General features: G+C 44.0%; 1 long non-coding RNA gene across 1 annotated transcript in view; it reads right to left on the reverse strand.

Annotated features, from left to right (window-relative positions):
• Positions 1-15,247, reverse strand: part of LOC105854237 — a 135,286-nt gene extending 120,039 nt beyond the window's left edge. The window contains exon 1 of the long non-coding RNA XR_001145939.1: positions 15,170-15,247. This is a non-coding gene — a long non-coding RNA (uncharacterized LOC105854237). The remainder of the gene's footprint in view (positions 1-15,169) is intronic.
• Positions 15,248-16,167: the final 920 nt, after the last annotated feature.

The raw sequence follows: 16,167 nt of genomic DNA on the forward strand, positions 1-16,167 counted from the left end.
AAAATAGTAAACAAATCTGACAGACTTCAAACTAAACATACCAATAGTTACATTAACTGTAAATGGTCTAAATACCCCAACTGTTAGAAGGGGAAAAATAAAGGCAAAACCCAATCACATTTTGCTGACAGAAATGAACTTTATTATAAAGACACAAACAGGTGAAAAGCAAAAGGATAAGAAAAGGCATGCTCTGCTCATAACAATCAAAAGAAGTTGAGTGAGTGACTTTATTAATATCAGACACAGGAGATTTTAAAGCAATTTAAACATTATCTAGTATAAAAAAGGTTATTTTGCTATGATAAAGTTTGCAGTCTATTAGAGGACATAACAATCTTAAACATACATTCACCTTAGCAACTATGTTCCAAATACATGAAGCAAAAATTGAGAGTGGCAAGGAGAAAAAGAAGAAGAATCACATATTTCAATACTGTTCTTAATATTTATTGACTAGAACAAGCAGAAAATCAATAAATACAAAAAATGTTCACAAGATCCCCCTGTGATCTGCTTGAACAATAAAGTTTGAAAATCAATGTTCTACATAACTCAAAATGTCTAAATAGTCCACATTTAGGTGTAATTCTGGCAAATTTTCCTTTTGACTTCTTACTGCTATCATCCCAACTGGTATTCTTTTGCTTGGCTCCTAGGCTAACTAGAAATTATACGAGGTATTTTTAGGAAAGTTGCTCTTAAAAATTAAAGAATTTAGAGATGGCAGAGTTTAAAATATTTTGGTTTTATTCATCTTATGGGTCTGGAAATGACACAACCACAACACTTACTTAAAATCCTTGACATTCTGGCTTATCTCACTAAGCATGATCTTTTCCAGCTCCATCCAAGTTGCTGCAAAAGACATGTGTTTCTCTTTTTTGGTTGCTGAGTAATATTCCATTGTATATATATACCACATCTTTTTTATCCAGTCATCTACTTTTGGGCATTTGGGCTGCTTCCATGTTTTTCCAATTGTAAATAAAGCAGCAATAAACATGGGGGTACAGGTATCTTTTTCAATCAGTGTTTTTGTGTCTTTTGGGTAGATACCTAGGAGTGGGATTGCTGGGTCGCAGCCAGAAAGAGAAAGAAAAATACCGGATGGTTTCACTCATAGCAGGAGTATAATGGACCAGGCGAGAAAATAACAAAAATAATGAACAACCATATACCAGAGACATTTTGTGGGGGTGGAGTGGGAAATGGGATCAAAAACGGGGGGAGGGAGAGAGAAATGCACGGGATTATGGTGATGGCACACGGGTGATTTGGTGATGGGAAACCTGTGGGGATTACAATCGAGATGGAAAAAAAAAATGTACAAAATGATGTAAAAATAAACTTTTGTAATAAAAAAAAATACTTGACATTCAAGGAACGCTAACTATGGGACTAAGCTAAGAGCTATTATGAGGTAATATGTAGATAATGCTTAGCACATAGCCTTAAACAGAATGCATGTTTAATAAACAGTTCCTTTCCTATTAATACTAACTAGTCAGTGTGAACCCTCCTGGTACAGCTTTCCATTTCTCCTTGAATAGTTCCATTAAAGATGAGGAGAATCTGTATCTCCAGCAGAAAAGCATACCAATGTCTCTACACCGACCACTGCAAATCTTGAGATCTCCTTGAAGTGAAGTCAGTCAATATTTTTCCTTTTAACCTAAATGAGAGTTTTATTTATGGGGACATTTTATTTTTTTCTAATAGTTCTTTCTTTATATCTTATAATAAAGTTAAGAGAAATGCAATAATGAACAGATTTATAACAGTTTTAAATTGTGACAAATATACCAGAAATATCCATAGATACTTTAGGTCTTTTTAAAAATTCCAGTGAAAAATGTTACTCAGTCAAATAAAGTAGAGGGAAAAAAAGCTAGTTGTTCAAAGGCAAAAGTTCCAGATATAATATAACTACCTGCTTTCTTTATGATCCTGAGCATAACATTTACTGTTGAGTGAGACTTTGTGAACTTATATTTCCTCATTTATAAAAGAAAAAGAAGACAGGCCCTGTTCATTTTTTTTTTTTAAGATTTATTTATTTGTGCATACAGAATTGGGGTACAGGCCAGAGGCTCAGGGGCGGTGAGAGGCTTCACCAAAGACAGAGTGGGGAGCAGAACAGGCAGATGGATGAAGTACACTGCTGAGGGGAGCAGCGGGCAGGTCAGGAGAGGTCTGCCACACCATGTGGTCACCTCCGGGGCAGGCGGGAATCGAACTCATGCGGAAGTGGCTTTTAGCCCCTCAGTGCTGTGCTTTAACCTGCTGGCCACCAGGGAGGGCCAGGCCCTGTTCATTTTATAGAATACCAAACAAATAAAAATAAGATACTTAAGAAACCCTAAGGAATACTCAAATGTGGTGTTGTTATTTGAAATAATCATGGTTATTAGTTCCTCCAATTAAAACAGAAAATCAAGAGGTAACTGGAAAGGAAAATTGTTCAATATCAGCAACTATATTTCTCCCTTTTGGATTTATGGATTCAACACGGTCAGTAGCCATGAGATTTTAAAACTGAGAAATACCCAAATTACTATGAAAAGATATATCTTCAAGTAATAAAAATTTCAGTAATAAGAGAAAGCTTGAGTAACTTATTCAAGATTATATTATAAAGCCCTAATATTAAAAAAGTTTGGTTAACACTAGGCCAAACTTTTCCAAAAGTGAAGTGAGAAAAGAAAGAAGGAAGGAAAAAAGAGAAGGGAAGGAAAAGAAGGAAGAATGAGAAGAGATGAAAAGGGAGGGGAGCATTTAAGAGAAAGTAGCTTTTGTTAAATACTCATACTAAAAAAAATTGTTTTCATTATGAGCTGGACACAGATTTATAACAATAAATGTCTTCAGCAAAAAGCAGACAAATACTTGAATCCTATCCTCTAGACCCAGCATAAACTCTTGGGAACTAACAACCCTGACCCTAATTTAATATTTATATACTTCAGAAAATGATGATGATGATAGTGAAAATTATTAATGGAACAACATCTAGAGAGAGAAAAATTCTCATACCATTAGTGTGTCAACTGAGAGACACCCCAGGGTCTCCAAACCTGCACACTCTGCAAAGGTCCTGCCATCTCCCCCATAAAGACAAAGCATACTCTTAGTGTGAAAGAGCATTAGTAGGAATAGTATAGATAGAAAGACAAGAAAAGATAATAGTTTCCCAGTAAAACACTCAAACTTAACTACCCCCTCATGGGTAAATGCCCAGCCAACAGATTAGCCTGAAGTAGGGCTGCTCAGGTACCACAAGGTACCTTCTGGTGGGAAACAATGGAAATGTGGCAAAAGGGACCAGGCAAGGCTAGGATGAAAGGAGCAAAACCCAAGTACAAATAATATCATGGCAGCCACTGTCAGGCTCCCACCTGTCTCTCAACCAAGTGTCTCTACGTGTCTCGATTCCATGTGTCTCCTTTCATGCCCCCTAATTCCCTGGTGCAAGTCCAAAGCTGAGAAGTAAGTGCACCCTTCTTTGTGTGTCTCTCTGTTCAACACACCTTTTCTGCCAACTTGCTGCCAACTCCACCCCTTGCTGCCAACTCCACCCTTCATTACGTGGGGCAGCCAACAGGGGACCCCCGCACTCTATAACAGTGAAATCTTTTATCTATTAAGCTGTCTCCACTCTTCTTTATATACTGAAACTAAAAAATATTAAATTCACAAGCAACGTCCCTGATAACCAATCCTGTAAGCCCAAATACAACAAAATAACTCTTGTGGTTTCTCCCTAGAATCAAAAACAGTGGGAAAACCACGTGGAAAACAGAAAATGAAACAGAAAAGCCATTCCCCATAATTTTCAGCCATCCATATAAATTTGGCAACTAAAGAGGACACAAAGCTTGGAAAAGAAACAGAACTGGGTGATGATTATGCAAACATAGCACTTAACATTTTTTTTTAAGATTTATTTATTTATGAATACAGAACTAGGGTACAGGCCAGAGGTGCAGGGGAGGTGCAAGGATTCACCAGAGACAGAGTAGGGAGCAAGACAGGCAGATTGATGAAGTGTACACTGCTGGGGGAGCAGTGGGTGGTCAGGAGTGGTCTGCTGCACCATGTGGATCACCTCCGGGTGCAGGAATCCAACTTAGGCTGAAGTGACTTTGGCTTCTTAGTGCTGTGTTTTAACCTGCTGAGCTAACAGGGAGGGCCCACACTTAATTTTTTAAAGTCACCTTTAGGAGACATGGGAAATAATAGAAAAGGAAATCTGTCTTGGGAACTATGGTCATGAGGCAAATAAAATATCAGTGGGCTTATAAATATCAACAGTTCTACAATCAGATAAAGGATGCTACATTTGTACCTAGAACCAGAATCTGTGCTCAAAATTAAAGTGAGAAATTCTTCACAATAAGTTTACAGCTTCCTTTAAGGTTTTTTTTGGTTATTACTATTATTTGTTTTTTTGTTGTTTGGTTTGGTTTTGTTTCAAGAAGCCTACACATCAACGATGGAATTGATTTGTTGATGGGGAAAAAATAAAATGCTTTCACTGCCTGCTGTAACTAACTTATGTTTTCTTCCAAAACTGTGAGAACCAAGTATAGAAAAAAGAGCCACACAATGAAAGCTATTTAGCTTTTAAGAAGATGAGGAAGTTGTTTTTTTTTTTTTTTGCAAACACAGAGATGTTGGGTTTACATAAATAATCAACCAAAAACATTTTTCTACCATATAATTTTCTTGTCAAGCTTAGAATATGTTTTTCTTTTTCCTGGAAATTCAATGTCAGAAGTATATGACAGTAATTGCTTTTCCACAGTTAACTATATAATTCTAGGCTCGGGATAAAAAGTATATCTATAAATCCTATTTAAAAGTCTTAATCAAATTCATTTTAAGGAATGAAAGATAAATAACCTGACATTACTTGAGGCAAATTTTCTCTAATCATGAACTCATGCTGTATCAATTTTTTTACTGGAATGTAGGTTGTTAATCTTATTTTTTGAGTTTTTTGGTTTGAAAAATCCAATGGTCTAAAAATCATAATCATCTTTCTTTTCAAAAAATATGTTTGCCTCCAAACTTTTGGGCATGGAATTTCCTCATTTCAGATAGGTCAGGGACAGAGGTCTGTCTTCGACTAGGCTTTTCCGAAACAGCACACACATACAGTCCTAAGCTGACTTTGTTTATCAAAGTTTCTTCTAGAGTCCCAAAGCCATTTATCCTGCAGAAGGTGGTCCTTTGTCCCCAAGGGTTCCCTGGAAGGAGGCAGCACCCAGCATCCATTCCAAATCGCTCCTTTCATTTGAGAGTAATAGGTTTCTTCTAACTTGCCTGGCCTGTATTTTAACAGTCACAAAAGGGTTGTATCAGACACAGTTACTTGCAATCCCTAAACAGCAGAAGGGGGTATAAGAGGAATGCTTATCCCTAGCCTAGGTCATGCTGGAAGCAAAGGCGAGGCTTTAGAATGTCTGTCCAAAGAACTGTATGGTGTCCAAAGAACTTCTTCATGGCAAAGTTACTTTTCCTTTTCACAGCCCCAAAATAAAACCACTTTTTCACCCAAACACAGTTGGGAACAGCATGACAGAAACCAGAGGGTGTTGGCTGCAATGCACAGCACCAAAATAAGCGGCAGAAAGCTGTGGAGTACTGTCCCTCCTGGGTGAGAATAAGCCTGGCAGCCAGTTTCTGCAAAGCTTGGCAAAAGGAAGAAAAAGCCTCTTTAGAAAGACAGTTGGCAAAACACTGACTGTGAAGGCCACTCTGAGAAAATGCATAATTACAGACTCAGAAAAGCTGTCTAGACTAGACCCTCATGGTATAGCCCTTATACAGCAGTAGGTAATCTAGATCCAAACTGTACATCCTTTATACAAAATGCTTTCCAGGCATCCTTTTAAAAGTCCTTCATTACATATAGTGATGCATATGGACAGGGAATAAAAAGTTAACCTAGGAGATGAGGAAATGTTCTCTCGGTGACTGCATAAGGCTGTGACTGCCCCTCGGAGTTTAAACCCAGACTCTACTACTTATTCTCTGATCTTATTTAAGGTTATTACCCTATCTAGGCTTCTACTTGTAAGACTGTGCTGACTCAAACAATCACAGCGTGTGGCACTGTCCCCACTGGGCCTGACATGTGCTATACAATAAATCCAGGGTGCCACTATCAGCAGCGGCACCCCCACATCACACCTCTGTGCCTTATTACACTGGAATATGCTCCTATCATCATGCCTATGACATACCCCTTTGTTTCTGTGCTCACAAATATGTCTCCAGATTGTAAGCTCCCTGAGGGAGCTTACTCACTCTCTGTCCTCAATACTAACCATGCACACACGGAGACACACCACAAGCTTAACACATGTTTGCTGAGCAAAGCAAATAAGCGAATGAATGAATGATCTGTTTACTTTCTTTTTATGTCTGTATGATTCTAAATTTTAAAAAAACATTCTTTAGAGATTTTATAAATAACTTGACTAGGTTAACTGAACCTAGGACCAATGAGAGAACACCATTAAGATAAAGATTCCTTGGCCTGGGTAAGTTACAATCTATACCAACAGAAGGTCCCATCCCAGTGCTCTGCACACACTCATAGATCTACTGGCATAAGAAATGGGGCTTCCTTTTTCATTGAGAAGTACCAACTCCTTTTTGGCCCAGGTAAACATCCTTTTACTGTCTCAGAACTTAAAAAATAGAGAGTAGGCCCTGCTTGGTGGCGCAGCAGGCTAAAGCACAGCACTAAAAAGCTAAAGCCACTTTAACATGAGTTTGATCCCCACCCCGGAGGTGACCACATGGCACGGCAGACCTCTCCTGACCCGCCTGCTGCTCCCTCAGCAGTGCACTTCAACAGTCGGCCTGTTCTGCTCCCCACTTCGTCTCTGGTAATCCTCTCACCTCCCCTGCACCTCTGGCCTGAACCCAGTTCTGGATGTATAAGTACATAAATCTTAAAAAAAAAAAAAAAAAAAAAAAGAGTAAAAAGAAATGTAAATAGTCAGTAAACAAAAATCTTCAGGAAAAGGGTAGTTTTGTACAGTGAGCAAGTTCCAGGCCAGAGGGCTGCATAGCTCTTGGCAAACACAGCCCAACACCCCCCTATCCTTCCGTGTTAGACTTGTAGCTAACTCCAGACAGGGCGAGGTCCTTTCCACTGCTTCCCATTAGCCAACCTGCTCCATTCCTGATTCTGGGGTACCCTCCATGCTCAAAGTGTAGGGAGAAAAATAAAAGATTCCTTATAAGGGGGAATCCATCATAGATCGCCCCAGCAAAGATCTCCAGTTTTCCTGGACATAGAGCTCTACTAGAAAATGCCCTCAAAGAAACTGTGAGCACAAGGCACAGTCCTAATACAATTTTTGATAACTTATATACCAAAGCACAAACTTAAATCTCTTTTCTCAATCTCTCACCATTATAAACTTGAGGTGGTGGGGGAGGAGAAACAAACATCAATTCTCTGTGTGTACAATTTCCATTTGCCAGGGAAAGTTTCTCCAAAACAAGTTCACATTTCACTTACTTTCAAGGTACTGTCATGAGAAAGGAAAGCCAAGCAAATTGCAAACTATTTTCCCCAAAGTTTCAGCTTCGAAAAATGTCCTGGCCTGACTAGTTTCAAAACTGGTGTTCCCAAGTTTCAATCCCAAAGAACCATCCTTTAAAATTAAAGTTTCCTCCAAATAAAAACAGTGATAGCCTATGTAAAGTAATTATAAACCAAATGAGGGGGACAGTCAAACAGGATGGACAGGAGGGGCTGAACAGAGGCAAAAGTGTTTGCAAGTTGTTGAGAAGAAAAAACAAAGGAGAATGAACCTACCTCTCAAGAAACAAGGTCCAAAAAAGGGAGAGGAAGGAAGAGGGAAAGAGCAAAGCAACCAAGATAGAAACAAAGACATGTAGGGAAGCCCAGGGAAAGTGCAGACACAAAAGGGTGAGTAGTAGATCAGTGAGGGGAAAGCTGGCAGAAGTAATTAGAAAGGGCAGCAAGAGGAAAACATACCCATGTCAAAGAGCAGGCTGGATAGTGGGGGAAGCAATTAAACACCAATGACAGATGGAGATAAGGACAGCCAACGCAGAGTCCCTAAGACACTTGAGACCCAGGTCTGCTGAGAGGGACCTAGGCAGCAGCAGCAGACCACAGCAGGAGGGCAGCATGGCAAAGAAAAAAACAAAGGGCTCCCTAAGCCAGAGGAAGCTGCCAATACTTGGGGGCAGGGGAGCTGTGGATGGAGAGGCGATTCGGGTGTGTGGAAGAACAGGACTGTGGCTACACTACACAAGGAATACTAGAGATGTCCGTGCAAATAGGAGCCCTCACTGGCTACACCCCCAAAGCTCATCACCTTCTTCCTCTATAGGGATATAGATGTTGGTAGCCGCTAAGGACAACTGGTCACTGGTACCAAGGGGATTAGGAAGAACAATATGGTCACTGGTACCATTGGGATTAGGATCATTTCCAACAGTCCACCCACCCTCCAAGGACAAGACAAGACAGGTTAACTTTGAACATCTATTTGTGGCTGACATCCATCAAGAATTGTGAAGCATTCCAAACCATTATTAAACAGGAATACACACGATACAGTAAACCTCATGTTATCTTCTGAAAGGCTCTGGGCTGACTGAAGGACAATGGGTCTTATAACTCTGTGTGTGTGTCCGTGAGATAAGAGAGATCATGTGTTAGAAAGGGAACAATCACATTTGAAAGACAAGACTTAAAATTTTAATATAAGAGAACAACTGCAATGTACAGAAAATGTTATAAGGAAGAGAGTTATCCCAGGGAAAGAACCCGGTGGAAAACCTGGTAAGGTCCACTATGATCCTAGTTGGGAAGGCATAATGAAGCCTCAAGAAGGGGGTGACTCAACCTTTTGTTTTGTACAAGTTGATTCTTCCAAGATTCCACTGAGAGCACTGTGTTTGGAATCAGGAGATTTGGAATCTGGAGTCAGATCTGAGTCAAGAGATTTTAGCAAAGAGTAGGTCTTCTATTGTAAGGCCTCAGTTTCCCTTTCTGTAAAACAGAGCCCAAGAGTGAGTTCCTGAAATGAAAATGGCGGTAGAACCAAATGAAAGCTGAGACATTGTAAAAATCTAACATTATTGTTAGTAAGGGATAAAGTAAAAGATGCATGAAAGAGCCCACATGGGGATGAAGGAGATTTCCGGGGTGTGAGTAACTCAGGGGCTCAGAGCTGCTAGGTGATCTGAGGCCACAGCAGTTTCCAGTACAAGAGTCCCTACGTTCAACGGGATTCAGAGTCAGAGGGCTTTACACATATCCAAGTGATTATGGTTTGTTTTATAGAACAAAGGAATTAAAACTGACCGAATCCCAACAAAGGATTGTGATTTATGCTGTAGCTACTAGGAGGCACTTACCTCCATGTGTAGTGACTAGGAAGGGATAATGCTTTCCAGTGCTGGGCAGGACTCAGAGAAACGTGGGACTGTGGTCGGGACGAGATCACTACGAGAACATAAAGCCTTTCCTTTTATGTACATATACTCGAAATTTAAGACACTATATAATGCCTCTTCTATCTTCCTATACCCAGAATATCCTCTATTTTTATTGACACAACAGGTGAACTTGTTCCTCTGGCTTTATTTGAGCTGACACTATCACAACACTGATATGATCTTTATAAAAAGAAACGGCCTTTCTGATAGCCCTCATCTTATAAATATTTGTTTCTATCTGGGAGTTCATCAGGGACTGGACTCAAACCCTTACTCTTCTTTATAGCTTTTCTAGGCCTATGTCTGCATTGTAAACACTCAATCAAAATTTGATGAATTAAACCAAAGAGCCAAGCCATCTCAGATAAGAAACAACTGCTTTAAAACTCCAAGTGTGAGCCCTCCCTGGTGGCGCAGCGGGTTAAAGCACAGCATTAAGAAGCTAAAGCAACTTCCAGCATTAGTTCGATCCCCGCCCCGGAGGTGATCCACATGGCGCGGCAGACCTCTCCTGACTCGCCTGCTTCTCCCCTCAGCAGTGTTCTTCATCCACCTGCCTGTTCTGCTCCCCACTCTGTCTCTGGTAAATCCTCTCACCACACCTGTGCCTCTGGCCTGTACCCCAGTTCTCTATGCATAAACAAATAAATCTTAAAAACAAAACAAAACTCCAAGTTTTCTCACAGATCACATAAGGGGTGTGGCCAAGTACCTTCCAGTTCTAAACAAATGCAAAATAACCTAATCTACAGAAAACATAAAAGCACTGTGTGCTTTCTATAATTTTATGCAATAGAAAAATATATTTAATAAAACCTGATTAATCGCCAGCAATGGCAATGGAAAGATCTTACTGTTAATAATAGACCCATTCCTTTGTTAGCCAATGAAGTATAAAAACAGTCTAGGTTTCAAGGATGAGATAACTATACAACCTGCTTATCCCTAAAAATTTTATTTGGAAAAAATGTTAGTTCTGATTTTTCCCTTTAAACCTTCTCTCCTGCCAGACTATATCTGGAATTGCACTGACATAACAGAGACCAATAAGACTGTTTACAATGGTTACAGTTTAACAAAGGCGTCTGGATTTTTACCTTCCTTGGTTACTGCACAAAAACAGCAAATGTAAGTACAGTTGCCCACAGCAGCTGGCAAGTTGTCTCCCATATGCGAAGAAGTTGTGAACAGCTGGGGAATGCAAGATGCTTTTGAGCAAGCTGCTATGTGATCCAAAATATCGCTGCCCGCTCATCTTCCCTACAATGGAAGAGTACAGCCCAGCACAGGTCTGGCGCGTGCCCTGCAGCTGCTTCGCTCTTCCCAGTCTGAGAGCAACAAGTGGCTACAAACCCAGCGGCTGTACAAAGCAAGGACCCTGCTACTAACCCTTTGCATGCTGTCACTTGGTTAGAAATACAGTTGGCTTTCAACTGCAGGAGAAAGCTGGGCTTCATTTTCAAATGTAAGTCCTATGTAAGGTTTCACACAGCACCCTCTCCCTGTATTTCAGCCCATGCACTTCTTGGTAATAACTTCCATGAGCAATACTGCTTTAGGACAACATAAGATTCCAAGTGCTTTAGTCCATGATTGGCTATTTTAAAATATAAATGCAAAAGCAAAATCAAGCACTATAAAATAGCAATGTTAGGTTTTTCAAAAACAACTTGGCACAATTTGGTTTTTTAATTTTAATAAACTATTTCTCCAAGTGTATTTGCTAAACTGAAGTTTTAATTAACACGAAATAGAGACACTGAGACACTGAATGTTCAGCTAAAATAACCTATACCTTTTTGTTGCCCTGTGATAAAGTTAGCCTAGCAATTTTCAGATCATAATATTTCCACATATAAGCAAATATTTTTGAAATGTTATCTTAGACTATTCTTCCTCCTCTGTCAATGTGGTGACACAACCTTAAAAAGGCTCTAGAAAATATTCCATTTTCCAAGGAAATGGTCCCTCTTACCAAGATTGGGCCAGCACAACAGAGCTCTAGAAAATATTCCATTTTCCAAGGAAATGGTCCCTCTTACCAAGATTGGGCCAGCACAACAGAAGCAAATGTTTTTTTTTTCTCTAGTGTTATAAAGGGTTAGTGAATAAGCAAAGGAAATATTTGCTTCCTTTTCCCCAATTTGGTTTTGAGTTTTTTGTGGGTTTTTTTTTTTTTTAAGGTCCTGTCATCTTGGCTACTGGGTTCCTATTAAAAGTTAAGGGAAATGGCTAGAAGAAATGGCTGGACACAAAAATTACAGAGTGGTAAAACTAGAAGGAAAACCTTATAGTCTCCAGAAGTCCCTTATTTCTTGGGCAACTAGACAAAGTTTTCCATCACTCCCAATGCCCCACCCACCCAACTCACTGACTGAAAAAGGAAGTCACTTACTATATGACAGGCACTATGGTTTAAGAAGAATTGAAAATTTAAGGCAATTATCATCTATTTTACCTCTGGATGAGAGAAGGGAAGACTGAACCTGTTCTTAAATCACTGGAATTAGTGAACATCTGTTGAGCAATTACTATGTGCTTGCTCACTGCCATTAAGTGCCTTTTATGGATTATCAAATTTAATCCTTATGGCTTGAAATCATTACATACTATTATTATTAGAAGAGAACTGTGATGCTTAGAAAGGCTGAGCAATTTGTCCGGTATTCAAAAGCCATGAATGGTGAAGACTGCCATTCTGTCTTCAGAGGCTTGGCCTGCATTATCATGCTTGCTCTTTCTAACACTGGCACCACACTAGGACACTGAGTCACAGACTATCACTCCAGTGTCCAGTATCATTAGTCTTTAAGGCAAAACATTTTAAGTACATTCAGAATAATGATAAAGTGCCATTTTACATATTTGAACCCAATGATATGTAAACCATGGATAAAATTACATTCTTAAATCCCTAAGAGAAACTTCAGGGATTTAATTCATCATCTATTAAGTTTGGCCCTATTTCCAAGGCAAACATCACTTAATTTTAAACACATATCCAGCACAGTAGCAGCCACCTAACTTGAACACAGTGAACTGCAACTCCTGCAACAGGAAAGCAAAGTGACTCATGTAGAGGTCCTGACCCAGGCCCAGCTGCTTAGCAAGAGACCACATGAAGCAAAGGACAGCTACTTCTGACTTTCTTTAAAGTTGTCAGAAAAGAAACTTTAAAGAAACTTATAAAGTTTCTTTATAGTTCTAAGGGCTTTTTGAAGATGGATTAGTTGTCTTACATACCTTAAACTTAAAATTAAAAATTGGTTTAATTGAGATGATGGCCTAACAAAATACACAGCAATATGTGGAAAGCCAGTCTAACCCTAACATAATCAACTCCCAACCTGGTTAAGAGCAAACACAGGGGATTCAAGAGAAAAATCAGCAGTACTGGGTTTTCCCAAAGAAAGTGGGAGGAACAAACAGGCCTGACTGTCCTGTCAGCCTCTTTAAATCTAGTTTCCTTAACTGTAGAACAGAAATAACCACTGTGAAGGGGGCTGTGAGATTTAGAAGAGCATGACAAAGATCCTTCCAAAGTGTGTAAGATTCTCTGACTAGGCACTTCACAACAAACCATTCCTGTCATTTACATACTAGAGAAGGAGGGCGGAGGCAGATAAGAAAACAGATAATTCCATCCACTGATTACAGGGGATAAGGTTGCACACCGGAACAGCAAGCCCAGTTTCTTTTCAGCAGCACCTCCTCAGCCTGATGCACAGCTCCAGGGAAAGGTCTGGCATACAGTGATGCAGCCCCTGCCACTTCATGACATATGTGTGACATGTCGGGTTTACATGAAATTGCCAGCAACCAAGGGAAAACAGGGAGCTCTCTTCCTTATTCTGTTGTTCTTGCGTCTTTCTCTGGAACTTCAAACTGCAATAAACTGTGAGACTTCACAAGAACTGTAAAAGCCACGCCGGAAGTGCTTTAACCCCGCACCTGACCCAGATTGCGGCCTGGACAGGAGCAGCTGCAAACACACAGAAATGCAATTACCGCCTTCCCCTAGCTCAGCTCAAAAGTGCTAGGGGCGGCCTACTGTCACCACGGGACTAAACCACTCCCTTCCGGAGCCGGCTGGCGCCCAGACAGTGAGGAGGGCGTGGACCGAGGGGCCGGCAGGCTAGGCAGACGCGCGGGGAGTTCAAACCCCAGCGGGCCCGGCGGTGCCCGGACCCTGAGATCCGGCAGAGGGGCGCAAAGAGCCACTGCCGCTAGAGCCACTCACCTTCAGTCAAGTCGGGCAAGGCAGCGCGCAGCGTCGCTCCTCTGAGCACACGCTTGCCCCTCCCTGGGCCGCCCCCTTGGCCGCCCACCCTCCCGGCGGAACGGGCTGCCTTACTAACTTCCAGAAACTCCTTGGAGGGAAGTCCTGACCCCGCTTGCAGGTCCCGGCGACGCGCGCCGCTGCGCGTCCCGGACGGAAGTGGGTGGGAGCAGTGGCAGCGCCTCGCCTTTGTTACTGCTTCGGGACCTCGGTGGCCAGCAGAAGCACCCTCTCCCAGCGGCCAGGTGATTGGCTGCTCTCGGCCAGCCCCAAAACCCTTTGGTTCCCGCCACCGCCCCCGCTGCACCCCCCAGGATCTCTGGCCCTCGGGGAAGGGCGCGCGGCGGCCGGCGTGTTCCAGGAGCTGCCGGCCTTAGCCCTGCGTTGCCGGTTCCTGTCCCCTGGCCACCGCGCGAAGGGACCTGCCTCACCTTCTGGGCTTTCTCTACACCTCTGAGTAGCAGAGTCGCTCCTTCCCGCCAGACAGCGGCTCGGCAACCCGGACTTCTCGACAGCACCAGGGCCCCTCCCAGCCTGCATTCGCCGAGCGAGGATCGGGTCCCCTTTCAACCGGTTGATTCACTAAGATCCTTACCTGGAGGCTCACAGAAGTCCCCTCCCCTCCCAGCCCGCGCAGCGATCGGGAGCTGGCGCCCTCTGCCGGGCCACCGGGCGAGAGCACCCTCGGGACAGAGCTGGGAGCTGGACAGGGGTCGGAGAGGTGGAGTCTACCCAGCGTAGGGAGCCCTGCGCCGCTCGCCGCGGTCCTCCTCTTCTCGAGTACGGGCCGGCGCTCCAAGACTATCCAGGGGCCAGACCTCGGGGAAAGCCCAGAACTGTCCCCACGCCCCGGAACACCGTGCCCAGGGTCGCTCCACTCGGGGGTCAGCCTGTCCAACCCGGTCTGGGAAGGTGTCCTCAGGAAATGACTAGTCGCGTCTGCGAGTCCCGTTCTAAAACACTGTAGAGGCAGTTTTGCTGTGTGAAAAAGAAGTTTGTGCTCTGTGTTTCAGTAGCCCCGTCTGCCACAATTAAAGGGACGGGGTGGGAGGGCTGAGGTCTTTCCCACCCCTGGGTCCTTCGGCTAGGAAGAAGCGTGGGGCGATCGCGCTCTGGGGATCGAGCCCAGAGTCCGGCTTGGGGTAGAGAACGGGACTGACGTATTGCTCGCTCGGCCGGTCGGGGTGGCTGTCCGAATGACTCGTTCTTAGGCGTAAAAACACTTTGAGCAGGTTAGCCTACCCGCCCGCCCGCACCCCACCCCCGGATCCCGAGCAAAACTTAAAAGGGAATCAGGTGGATCGGAGGAGCGGCAGCCTACCGGCGAAGGCGGGCGTCCAGTCCCGGAAAGCGCCCTCAGGAGCGCCCCAACTTCCCGCTCCCACTCACCTACTCCGCGCACTTCTACCGAGATCGCGTGACGCCCGCAGCCTTGGCCCACCTGCCCGGCCGGCGGCCGACGCAAAGTTCCCGGCGGCAACAAAGGTGGAGGCCGCTACGCAGTGGTTCTGTGCCGGGGGGCGCACACTCGCGCGGGACCTGGGTGCGGTGGCACCGACCCGGCACTAGCTGGTCCTCGCCAGGGGGCCCGGGAAAGTTTCTGGGCCCCACTCGCCGTAGCAGGGCAAAGTTGCGAGGCTGGTCAGGGCTGGCCCGGAGCCTCTGGAGCGCCGACGCGAGTCCCTCGGCGGCCGGCGAGCGCCGGGTATTAATTGTGGGGCTCCCGGGTGTCCGCCGTCGGGCGCTCTGAGTGGCTCGGACAGAGCGCCAGCCCGGCGGGGGCGACGTGACCCACCCCCTCGGCGCGCTCCCGTCCGGGCGAGTCGGAGGCGCGCCCACGCGCACGCGCCGGGCGGCTGCGGGTGCCCAGGGCTCCCGGGCTCGCCAAGCTCACCCTGCTCGCAGGCGCCGCGGCTGGGAGGCCTTGGGTGCCGCTTACCTGAAGACCCCTGCGGGCGCTCTGAGAATTCAGCGGAACTAGGGATAAACCCCGCCACCGTCTGCGAACGTTGTGGTCAGTGGTGCTCTGGGCGGGTTGCCAAGGGACCTGGAACTGGAATAATGCTTGCCTGGCCACTCACAACTGGAGAGTCCCCTCACCCTGCGAACGGCTTATGGTGACTTTCGCTATGTTAGTGGGTCTCACACTTTATGCTTTAGCTAGTCAGAATCCTCTGAGATGTGCTAAAACAGATTGCTGTTGCCTACCCTACCCCCAACACACACGCACACTTTCTAATTCTGCCAGTGTCCGCGGTCTGCCAGGGTCCCAGAATTTTGCGTTTCTAACAAGTTTCCAGGTGTTGCTGAGGTAGCTGTGAAGAGTAGTAACTGGTGAAGGTCTGTGAAGTGCTTGGTAATTAAATCCACTTGTGCTACTTGTCTTC

Source organism: Condylura cristata, unplaced genomic scaffold (assembly GCF_000260355.1).
Source record: "Condylura cristata isolate star-nosed mole 26May11 unplaced genomic scaffold, ConCri1.0 scaffold00030, whole genome shotgun sequence".
In the NCBI taxonomy this organism is placed as follows: Eukaryota; Metazoa; Chordata; class Mammalia; order Eulipotyphla; family Talpidae; genus Condylura; species Condylura cristata.